The sequence below is a fragment of the Drosophila virilis genome, unplaced genomic scaffold (genome assembly GCF_030788295.1).
Source record: "Drosophila virilis strain 15010-1051.87 unplaced genomic scaffold, Dvir_AGI_RSII-ME tig00002251, whole genome shotgun sequence".
Taxonomy (NCBI): Eukaryota; Metazoa; Arthropoda; class Insecta; order Diptera; family Drosophilidae; genus Drosophila; species Drosophila virilis.
In genome coordinates, this window is record NW_027212903.1 from 45,001 (window position 1) to 57,500 (window position 12,500).

The window sequence follows — 12,500 nt, forward strand, 5'->3', positions numbered from 1 at the left end:
ATAATATTAATATATATATGGATGTACTACTCATTGTATATTTTGTATGAGAAAACTGAAGAATTATATTTTCTTTTTTCAAATCAAATAATACTGAGGAATGTCTAGCATAAAAGAAAAATATATTTTTCCTTAATCTAGAATTGCCTCTTATTAATGATGTGTGATAAAAGAATTGTTGTAAAATTTATGGAACTTCAGAACAAAAGTATTATCCATTATATTGAACAATAAATAATGTTCAATTAACATTGTTTTATACAACCTCAACTCATATGGGACTACCCCCTGAATTTAAGCATATTAATTAGGGGAGGAAAAGAAACTAACAAGGATTTTCTTAGTAGCGGCGAGCGAAAAGAAATCAGTTCAGCACTAAGTCACTTTGTCTATATGGCAAATGTGAGATGCAGTGTACGGAACATCAACATTCTAGTATGAGAAGTTAACGATTTAAGTCCTTCTTAAATGAGGCCATTTACCCATAGAGGGTGCCAGGCCCGTATAACGTTAATGATTACTAGATGGTGTTTCCAAAGAGTCGTGTTGCTTGATAGTGCAGCACTAAGTGGGTGGTAAACTCCATCTAAAACTAAATATAACCATGAGACCGATAGTAAACAAGTACCGTGAGGGAAAGTTGAAAAGAACTCTGAATAGAGAGTTAAATAGTACGTGAAACTGCTTAGAGGTTAAGCCCGATGAACCTGAATATCCGTTATGGAAAATTCATCATTAGAATTGTAATATTTTAAACAATATTATAATAATAGTGTGCATTTTTTCCATATAAGGACATTGTAATCTATTAGCATAAATATTTATCATAAAATTATGTCTGATTGCTTATTTGAATTATATGCTTGGCATTTTAACATAAAATAAAAGATATAAATTTGATAAAGTGCTGATAGATTTATATGATTACAGTGCGTTAATTTTTCGGAATTATATAATGGCATAATTATCATTGATATTTGTGTTTATTATATGCATTTGTATGATTAACAATGCGAAAGATTCAGGATACCTTCGGGACCCGTCTTGAAACACGGACCAAGGAGTCTAACATATGTGCAAGTTATTGGGATATAAACCTAATAGCGTAATTAACTTGACTATTAATGGGATTAGTTTTTTAACTATTTATAGTTAATTAACGCAATCCCGGGGCGCTCTATATAGTTATGTATAATAATATTTATATTATTTATGCCTCTAACTGGAACGTACCTTGAGCATATATGCTGTGACCCGAAAGATGGTGAACTATACTTGATCAGGTTGAAGTCAGGGGAAACCCTGATGGAAGACCGAAACAGTTCTGACGTGCAAATCGATTGTCAGAATTGAGTATAGGGGCGAAAGACCAATCGAACCATCTAGTAGCTGGTTCCTTCCGAAGTTTCCCTCAGGATAGCTGGTGCATTTAACTGTTGTATAAAATAATCTTATCTGGTAAAGCGAATGATTAGAGGCCTTAGGGTCGAAACGATCTTAACCTATTCTCAAACTTTAAATGGGTAAGAACCTTAACTTTCTTGATATGAAGTTTAAGGTTATGATATAATGTGCCCAGTGGGCCACTTTTGGTAAGCAGAACTGGCGCTGTGGGATGAACCAAACGTAATGTTACGGTGCCCAAATTAACAACTCATACAGAAACCATGAAAGGCGTTGGTTGCTTAAAACAGCAGGACGGTGATCATGGAAGTCGAAATCCGCTAAGGAGTGTGTAACAACTCACCTGCCGAAGCAACTAGCCCTTAAAATGGATGGCGCTTAAGTTGTATACCTATACATTACCGCTAAAGTAGATGGTTTATATTACTTGTAATATAAATTTTGAAACTTTAGTGAGTAGGAAGGTACAATGGTGTGCATAGAAGTGTTTGGCGTAAGCCTGCATGGAGCCGCTATTGGTACAGATCTTGGTGGTAGTAGCAAATAATCGAATGAGACCTTGGAGGACTGAAGTGGAGAAGGGTTTCGTGTGAACAGTGGTTGATCACGAGTTAGTCGGTCCTAAGTTCAAGGCGAAAGCCGAAAATTTTCAAGTAAAGAAAAATCTAAATATATTTGTCATCTAACCGATTTTTATACACTTGAATAATTTTGAACGAAAGGGAATACGGTTCCAATTCCGTAACCTGTTGAGTATCCGTTTGTTATTAAATATGGGCCTCGTGCTCATCCTGGCAACAGGAACGACCATAAAGAAGCCGTCGAGAGGTATCGGAAGAGTTTTCTTTTCTGTTTTATAGCCGTACTACCATGGAAGTCTTTCGCAGAGAGATATGGTAGATGGGCTAGAAGAGCATGACATATACTGTTGTGTCGATATTTTCTCCTCGGACCTTGAAAATTTATGGTGGGGACACGCAAACTTCTCAACAGGCCGTACCAATATCCGCAGCTGGTCTCCAAGGTGAAGAGTCTCTAGTCGATAGAATAATGTAGGTAAGGGAAGTCGGCAAATTAGATCCGTAACTTCGGGATAAGGATTGGCTCTGAAGATTGAGATAGTCGGGCTTGATTGGGAAACAATAACATGGTTTATGTGCTCGTTCTGGGTAAATAAAGTTTCTATCATTTATGGTAGTTTCTTGTTCCCCGGATAGTTTAGTTACGTAGCCAATTGTGGAACTTTCTTGCTAAAATTTTTAAGAATACTAGTTGGGCTACCAATTAGTTCTTTTAAATTATAACGATTATCAATTAACAATCAATTCAGAACTGGCACGGACTTGGGGAATCCGACTGTCTAATTAAAACAAAGCATTGTGATGGCCCTAGCGGGTGTTGACACAATGTGATTTCTGCCCAGTGCTCTGAATGTCAAAGTGAAGAAATTCAAGTAAGCGCGGGTCAACGGCGGGAGTAACTATGACTCTCTTAAGGTAGCCAAATGCCTCGTCATCTAATTAGTGACGCGCATGAATGGATTAACGAGATTCCTACTGTCCCTATCTACTATCTAGCGAAACCACAGCCAAGGGAACGGGCTTGGAATAATTAGCGGGGAAAGAAGACCCTTTTGAGCTTGACTCTAATCTGGCAGTGTAAGGAGACATAAGAGGTGTAGAATAAGTGGGAGATATTAGACTTCGGTTTGGTATCGACAATGAAATACCACTACTCTTATTGTTTCCTTACTTACTTGATTAAATGGAACGTGTATCATTTCCTAGCCATTATACGGATATAATTATTATGTCTTATGGTATTGGGTTTTGATGCAAGCTTCTTGATCAAAGTATCACGAGTTTGTTATATAATCGCAAACAAATTCTTTAATGAGAGAATGCATTTATGTATTATTGATTTAAAAATTTGGTATAACTCCAATTACTCAGGTATGATCCAATTCAAGGACATTGCCAGGTAGGGAGTTTGACTGGGGCGGTACATCTCTCAAATAATAACGGAGGTGTCCCAAGGCCAGCTCAGTGCGGACAGAAACCACACATAGAGCAAAAGGGCAAATGCTGACTTGATCTCGGTGTTCAGTACACACAGGGACAGCAAAAGCTCGGCCTATCGATCCTTTTGGTTTAAAGAGTTTTTAACAAGAGGTGTCAGAAAAGTTACCATAGGGATAACTGGCTTGTGGCGGCCAAGCGTTCATAGCGACGTCGCTTTTTGATCCTTCGATGTCGGCTCTTCCTATCATTGTGAAGCAAAATTCACCAAGCGTTGGATTGTTCACCCATGCAAGGGAACGTGAGCTGGGTTTAGACCGTCGTGAGACAGGTTAGTTTTACCCTACTAATGACAAAACGTTGTTGCGACAGCATTCCTGCGTAGTACGAGAGGAACCGCAGGTACGGACCAATGGCACAATACTTGTTCGAGCGAACAGTGGTATGACGCTACGTCCGTTGGATTATGCCTGAACGCCTCTAAGGTCGTATCCGTGCTGGACTGCAATGATAAATAAGGGGCAATTTGCATTGTATGGCTTCTAAACCATTAAAAGTTTTTAATTTGTTTTATTAACGACAATGGATGTGATGCCAATGTTATTTATAACATAGTAAATTGGGAGGATCTTCGATCACCTGATGCCGCGCTAGTTATATTTTAAAACATTATTTAATACAATGTCAAAGCCTAGAATCAATTGTAAACGACTTTTGTAACAGGCAAGGTGTTGTAAGTGGTTGAGCAGCTGCCATACTGCGATCCACTGAAGCTTATCCTTTGCTTGATGATTCGAAAAAAAGTAACACTAGACGAACATAATTCGTATAATTGGGTTATACATTCGCTTAAAATATATTATCAATTTATAATTGTTATATATTTATTGATGTTTGTATGCCTACTCTACGAAATTTGTTCATCTACGTTGCTTTCAATTAAATTTTATATGTAGCATAGAACAATATATATATATTCAATACTTAAAACAATATTGATATATATATTTATGAAAATATGGAATTTGACGGATGGAATATATAAAAATATATATACACAATATCTATATTGAAACTTCAATAATTATTGAGGAGAGCATATAACAAAGAATAATATGTATATATATACAATACTTAAAGCCGTATTGATATATATGTATTTATATATACATGAAATTTTGGAATTGACGGATGGAATATATAAAATATATATACACGCATACCTGAATTAAAACTTCAATTATTATTGAGGAGAGTATATAGAATAGAATAATATTTATATATACAATGAACACTTAAGGCAATATTGATATATATATATATATATATATATATATGAAATTATGGAATTGACGGATGGGAATATATAGTATATATATATATATATATACATAGCTAATTAAGACTTCAATTATTACTTAGGAGAGCGTATAACATACAACAATATTTATATACACAATATACTTAAGGCAATATTGATATATATATATATATATATATGTGAAATTATGGAATTGACGGATGGAATATATAAAAATTTATATAAACAATACCTATATTAAAACGTCAATAATTATTGAAGAGGGGAGCATATAACGTAGAACAATATTTACAACTATACAATATTTTGAAATTTTTGGATGAACAAAAATATATAAAATTGTTACCAGTATTAAAACTTCAATTATTTTTTAGGAAAGCATAGAACAATATATATATATATGCATATATGTATATATATATATATATATATATATATATATATATATAACATATAATGCAATATTGAAATATATACATACACATACAAGAAAATATGGAATTGACGGATGGAAATCATCAAATACAGAAGAAACAGAATACTTACATTTTTTTATTCCTATTCTTATTAGCCTCTTCTAAAACATATTTAAATTTTATATGATACGTGATACAGAAATTTTGCTTGGATGTGAAGAAATGTATATCTTAATATTAATAATACAAAAATTGAAGACTATTCTGTAACATACATAATTAAATTGTAACTTAAACAACATTAAACTGTATATATAATAATAATAATATAACAATTTGACATTTCGAAAATACATTGGAAAATAATTGTGACTATGAAATTTTTATATATTGTATATTGATATATGATTATTAATATACAAATAAAATTATAAATGACATTAATCTTTATATATTATATATAACCTTTAACAACTTATATAAAATTATATTGAATTGTTATAAAAATAGTACATGAAAACGTTAAAATGAATAAAAGCATTTGGAAAAAATATCGCCATTATAGATGATGTGTCAAAAAACCTATATAGGGAGTGGTGTCGCGCAAGGCATGTCATATGAAAAATTTTAAGTACGGTAAATTCGTATGACTGTGGAGTGTTGCCTTGCCGGCATGTCAATTATGTTTATATAAGAAGAATAATGAAGTTATAAAAGTGTATTATTAAATTAGTACATGAAGACATTAAGGTGAACGGTAGCATTTGGAAAAAATATCGCCATTATAGATGATGTGTCAAAAAACCTATATAGGGAGTGGTGTCGCGCAAGGCATGTCATATGAAAAACTTTAAATACGGTAAATTCATATGACTGTGGAGTGTTGACTTGCCGGCATAAGTCAATTATGTTTATATAAGAATGTCATATGAAAAATTTTAAATACGGTAAATTCATATGACTGTGGAGTGTTGACTTGCCGGCATAAGTCAATTATGTTTATATAAGAATGTCATATGAAAAACTTTAAATACGGTAAATTCATATGACTGTGGAGTGTTGACTTGCCGGCATAAGTCAATTATGTTTATATAAGAAGAATAATGAAGTTATAAAAGTGTATTATTAAATTAGTACACGAAGACATTAAGGTGAATGGTAGCATTTGGAAAAAATATCGCCATTATAGATGATGTGTCAAAAAACCTATATAGGGAGTGGTGTCGCGCAAGGCATGTCATATGAAAAATTTTAAATACGGTAAATTCGTATGACTGTGGAGTGTTGCCTTGCCGGCATGTCAATTATGTTTATATAAGAAGATTAATGAAGTTATAAAAGTGTATTATTAAATTAGTACACGAAGACATTAAGGTGAATGGTAGCATTTGGAAAAAATATCGCCATTATAGATGATGTGTCAAAAAACCTATATAGGGAGTGGTGTCGCGCAAGGCATGTCATATGAAAAATTTTAAATACGGTAAATTCGTATGACTGTGGAGTGTTGCCTTGCCGGCATGTCAATTATGTTTATATAAGAAGAATAATGAAGTTATAAAAGTGTATTATTAAATTAGTACATGAAGACATTAAGGTGAATGGTAGCATTTGGAAAAAATATCGCCATTATAGATGATGTGTCAAAAAACCTATATAGGGAGTGGTGTCGCGCAAGGCATGTCATATGAAAAACTTTAAATACGGTAAATTCATATGACTGTGGAGTGTTGACTTGCCGGCATAAGTCAATTATGTTTATATAAGAATGTCATATGAAAAATTTTAAATACGGTAAATTCATATGACTGTGAAGTGTTGACTTGCCGGCATAAGTCAATTATGTTTATATAAGAATGTCATATGAAAAACTTTAAATACGGTAAATTCATATGACTGTGGAGTGTTGACTTGCCGGCATAAGTCAATTATGTTTATATAAGAAGAATAATGAAGTTATAAAAGTGTATTATTAAATCAGTACACGAAGACATTAAGGTGAATGGTAGCATTTGGAAAAAATATCGCCATTATAGATGATGTGTCAAAAAACCTATATAGGGAGTGGTGTCGCGCAAGGCATGTCATATGAAAAATTTTAAATACGGTAAATTCGTATGACTGTGGAGTGTTGCCTTGCCGGCATGTCAATTATGTTTATATAAGAAGAATAATGAAGTTATAAAAGTGTATTATTAAATTAGTACATGAAGACATTAAGGTGAATGGTAGCATTTGGAAAAAATATCGCCATTATAGAAGATGTGTCAAAAAACCTATATAGGGAGTGGTGTCGCGCAAGGCATGTCATATGAAAAATTTTAAGTACGGTAAATTCATATGACTGTGGAGTGTTGCCTTGCCGGCATAAGTCAATTATGTTTATATAAGAATGTCATATGAAAAATTTTAAATACGGTAAATTCATATGACTGTGGAGTGTTGACTTGCCGGCATAAGTCAATTATGTTTATATAAGAATGTCATATGAAAAACTTTAAATACGGTAAATTCATATGACTGTGGAGTGTTGACTTGCCGGCATGAGTCAATTATGTTTATATAAGAAGAATAATGAAGTTATAAAAGTGTATTATTAAATTAGTACACGAAGACATTAAGGTGGATGGTAGCATTTGGAAAAAATATCGCCATTATAGATGATGTGTCAAAAAACCTATATAGGGAGTGGTGTCGCGCAAGGCATGTCATATGAAAAACTTTAAATACGGTAAATTCATATGACTGTGGAGTGTTGACTTGCCGGCATAAGTCAATTATGTTTATATAAGAATGTCATATGAAAAATTTTAAATACGGTAAATTCATATGACTGTGGAGTGTTGACTTGCCGGCATAAGTCAATTATGTTTATATAAGAATGTCATATGAAAAACTTTAAATACGGTAAATTCATATGACTGTGGAGTGTTGACTTGCCGGCATAAGTCAATTATGTTTATATAAGAAGAATAATGAAGTTATAAAAGTGTATTATTAAATCAGTACACGAAGACATTAAGGTGAATGGTAGCATTTGGAAAAAATATCGCCATTATAGATGATGTGTCAAAAAACCTATATAGGGAGTGGTGTCGCGCAAGGCATGTCATATGAAAAATTTTAAATACGGTAAATTCGTATGACTGTGGAGTGTTGCCTTGCCGGCATGTCAATTATGTTTATATAAGAAGAATAATGAAGTTATAAAAGTGTATTATTAAATTAGTACATGAAGACATTAAGGTGAATGGTAGCATTTGGAAAAAATATCGCCATTATAGAAGATGTGTCAAAAAACCTATATAGGGAGTGGTGTCGCGCAAGGCATGTCATATGAAAAATTTTAAGTACGGTAAATTCATATGACTGTGGAGTGTTGCCTTGCCGGCATAAGTCAATTATGTTTATAAAAGGAGAATAATGAAGTTATAAAAGTGTATTATTAAATTAGTACATGAAGACATTAAGGTGAATGGTAGCATTTGAAAAAAATATCGCCATTATAGATGATGTGTCAAAAAACCTATTCATTTTTTTTTTTTTTTTTTTTTTTTCATTTTGTTTATTGATTTAATACTATCCATCGTGGACAACCATTAAATTGTATAATTATAAACTTAGCTTATGTGTATTTCATGTATTGAGCTTAGTATAGTTGTTATTCTTAGAGAGAGTTAAATGGCTATGTTATTCCATGACAGAAGGTCAAATGGCTATATTGTTCCATGGGAGATCCAGTGGGTGGGCTCTGCAGAGTCTTCTCCTTTGTTGGCTGTTGTCTAGCAGACAAATGGCTAGTGTGTTGGGATGGTTGTGTAATCGCTTGATATATCGTCTGCTGCTTTTGGCAATCTCGTCTTTTACCCAGGGGAACTTGAGAACATCGTGGATGGTGGCGTTATCATGATATATGTGTGCGTTTGTAGCGATGCGTAATGCTTTGTTTTCGAAAGTTTGAATGATCCGGATATTGGACCTGCAGGCTGTACCCCAGAGCTGGATTCCATAGGTCCAGATTGGTCTGATGATCGCCTTGTAGGTCAGAATCTTGGAGGAGGTGGAAAGCCTTGATCTCCTGCCCATAAGCCAGTAGTAGGCTTTTAGTCGCTGCTCACACTGGTTTCGCTTTTTTGTTAGGTGTGCTCTCCAGGTGAGTTTCCTGTCTAGCGTTATTCCCAGATATTTAGGATTGGGTTCTTCTGGTATTGTGACTCCGTCTAGTTGAACTGGTGGACAGTTACCCGAGCGGAGTGCAAAGGTAGTCGCAGTTGACTTGTCACCATTGACTGTAATGTTCCATCGCTTTTGCCAGTCGTTGACGAGGTTCAATTGCATCTGCATCAGTGAGCTAGCTTCGCCAGGTGATTTCGAGATGGTGAGAAATGCCGTGTCATCGGCGTACGTGGCAACGCGCACGTTTGGGTTCCCAGTGACGGGCAAGTCAGCTGTGTACACGTTATAGAGCAGCGGACCCAGAACACTTCCTTGAGGGACGCCAGCATGAATGTGTTTGGTGTTGGACACTGTATCCCCACATTTAACTCGGAATGTTCGGTTCTCCAGATATGAAGCCAGAAACAAGAAGTAGGCGTGTGGGAGGTTACCCTTGAGCTTTTGCAGGAGTCCAGGATGCCAAACTCTGTCAAAGGCTTGTTTGACATCGAGGAATACGGCGTAGCAATATTTTTTCTCCTCAAATGCGTCGAGGATAGTTTGAACAACTCTGTGGCATTGTTCCGGGGTTCCGTGACAGCGCCTGAAGCCAAATTGGTGATCCGGGATCAGACCGGCCTCGTCCAATACTGGCAAAACTCTACTCAAAAATACTCTTTCTAGTATCTTTGAGAGCGCTGGCAGTAAACTAATCGGGCGATAGGAGGCCAGATTATCTTCAGGTTTACCAGGCTTAGGTATCATTACTACTTGTGCACTTTTCCATTGCGCTGGGAAGTAGCCGATTTCCATGCATTTGTTATATATTTTGGAGATGAACGAGATGCTTCTTTGCGGTAGTAGCTTTAATGCCATTGCATTGATACCATCATCGCCTGGGGCTTTTTTGTTGTTTAGCGCAGTTATGTATTCCGCTATCTCCTCTTCATGTACCGGTGGAATCGTTTCCGTTCCTTCGGGCGGTACACTTAGCTGGTGTGCAGTTTCGGATGCTTCTTCTGACGTGCACCTGCTGAAAGGGGTGAACACAGTTTCTAAGTGCTCGGCGAAGGCATTGGCTCTGTCAGATTCTGTTCTACACCAACTGCCATCAGTTTTTCTTACTGGGTTGATTCTTTTCTGTGGCCTTTTAATGTGCTTGGTTACTTGCCACAGATTGTGTTGTGGGTCGTTAGGGGCAAGCTGCGTAAGAAAACTATCTAGGGCATCTTTTCTCAGAATCTTGAGTGTCTCTTTCAGTTCCTTGGTGATTCTATTTAGGACTGTCTTGTCCCTCGGGTTCCTGGACAGGAACCAGACCCGCCTCAGTCGCCTTTTTTCAGCAAGCAGCTCGGCCACTTGTTGTGACCAGAGGTGAACGTCTCTATTTTCAACTCTGGGCCGGCTTGAGAGTCTTGGCGCCGCATGTGACGCCGCATTGTGGATATGAGTTGTTAGCTCTGTGACTGCCGCTTCGATGTCCTCCGGGCTATTTAGTGGGGGGCTGGGATTGGTGCAGTTGTCCAACCAGGTTTGATATTTGCCAATATCAGTGGCTTTATATATAAGCTTCTTGCGGGCAGACTTCCTCATGGGTGCAGCAAATATAGAGATGGCTATGGCGCTGTGATCAGACAGGAGGTCCTCTACTTCTCTGACTTGGATTCTGCCAGTATCCAAACCACGAGTTATCGCGATGTCCAGGACGTCTGGCACCTTATATGGGTCTGTAGGCCAGTATGTAGGTGCGCCTGTACTGTGGCAGTCGAGGTTTCTTAACCGGGTTTGCCTGAACAGCGCGTAGCCTTTAGGGTTATTTGTTCTGGAGCCCCACCAGGTGTGCTTGGCGTTGAAGTCTCCACCTATTAGAAACCTTGTGCCTAGGCTGTCCATTAGCGTCCCGAATTCTTCGTCCCTAGCATTGTGCTTGGGGGGGCAGTAGGCAGCGGCTATTGTGACGTCTCCCAGCGTGGTACTCACTCTTATTTTTGCGCATTGGATCCACTCCTCCAGAGTTGGGGGCAGGATCTCATAGCTTATGTTGCTGCGAATTAGAATGGCAGCTCCGCCGCGGGCTCTCCCGTTGGGGTGATTGGCTGAGATCAGGTCGTAGCCTCGTAGGCAGAAGTAAGATCTTTCAGAGAAATGGGTTTCAGATATGAGGAGAATTTCGGTATTGTTGGTCTTGCAGTAAAGCTCAACCTCAGGCCTGTTTTTGCACAGGCCGTTAGCATTCCAGATCGTGATCTCTAAACCTTCTTGCATAATGTGGAGCAAACAGTTTCCAGCATCTGTGTCATTTGACCTAGTATTTTATCCATCATTTTTTCAAACATGACCTCTAGCCTTGTCACTATCGCATTAAGTTGATTGTCCGGCTGTGAATCCGGGCAGGGAGCTTGATTTGCCTCGTAGGTGCTCTTTGCAGCCTTAGCAAAACTAATGTTTGCATTCACTTTGCTGCAGTTTAGTGGTAGTCCATCTCTTGGAGCTGTCTGTCTGTTTGCCGTTAAGAGGCTCTTTGCCTTCTTATAAGCTGGGCATCCTTTGTATGAGGCCACATGGGGACCCTGGCAGTGCAGGCAGAAGGCCGGGTCACTGCTCTTCTTTGAGCATTCCGACGTGGAGTGTCCGCCTCCACATTTCACACATCTATGTTCCAGGTGACAGTATCTTTGAGTGTGTCCGTATCCTTGGCAGCGATAGCATTGGGGGACATCGTTAAACTTCAGTGGAGGCTCGACTGTAACCACAGAGCAGCAAAGCCTTTTGATTTTGTATGCGTCTTTGTTATTTTTCGCCGGCTCGAGATTTACGAAGAATATGTTTAGGGGTTTTTTTGTGCTTTTTTGTGTGAGGTTATAAAGGTCTCTTACTTCGTGCCCGTAGTTGCTTAAACCTTCCTTGATCTCGACCAGCTCAGTAGAGTGGTGCAGGCCTTTGACCACTATCCGGTAGGCTCTTTCGTCTCTGGGCTGAAAGGTCTGATACCGTTTGTTGTTTTCATTGAGAAATGCCTTGAGTGCAGTGAAGCTAGCTTTATCTGGCGTCATTACTCTAATGTTGTTGTTTTTAGTGGCTTTATATGTAAATTCTACTGCTTTGCCAAGGGCGCCAGTTATGGCATTGGTAAGCGCTTTGATATTGGTCACGTCTGGAATAAAAATTGGTGGTGGCCTGATCGTC

General features: G+C 37.3%; 1 non-coding gene across 1 annotated transcript; it reads left to right on the plus strand.

The window, feature by feature from the left end:
- Positions 1-261: 261 nt before the first annotated feature.
- On the plus strand, positions 262-4,219 carry LOC116650189 (large subunit ribosomal RNA). Its single transcript, XR_004303174.1, has one exon. It is a non-coding gene; the product is annotated as a large subunit ribosomal RNA (ribosomal RNA).
- The last annotated feature ends 8,281 nt before the right edge of the window (positions 4,220-12,500 follow it).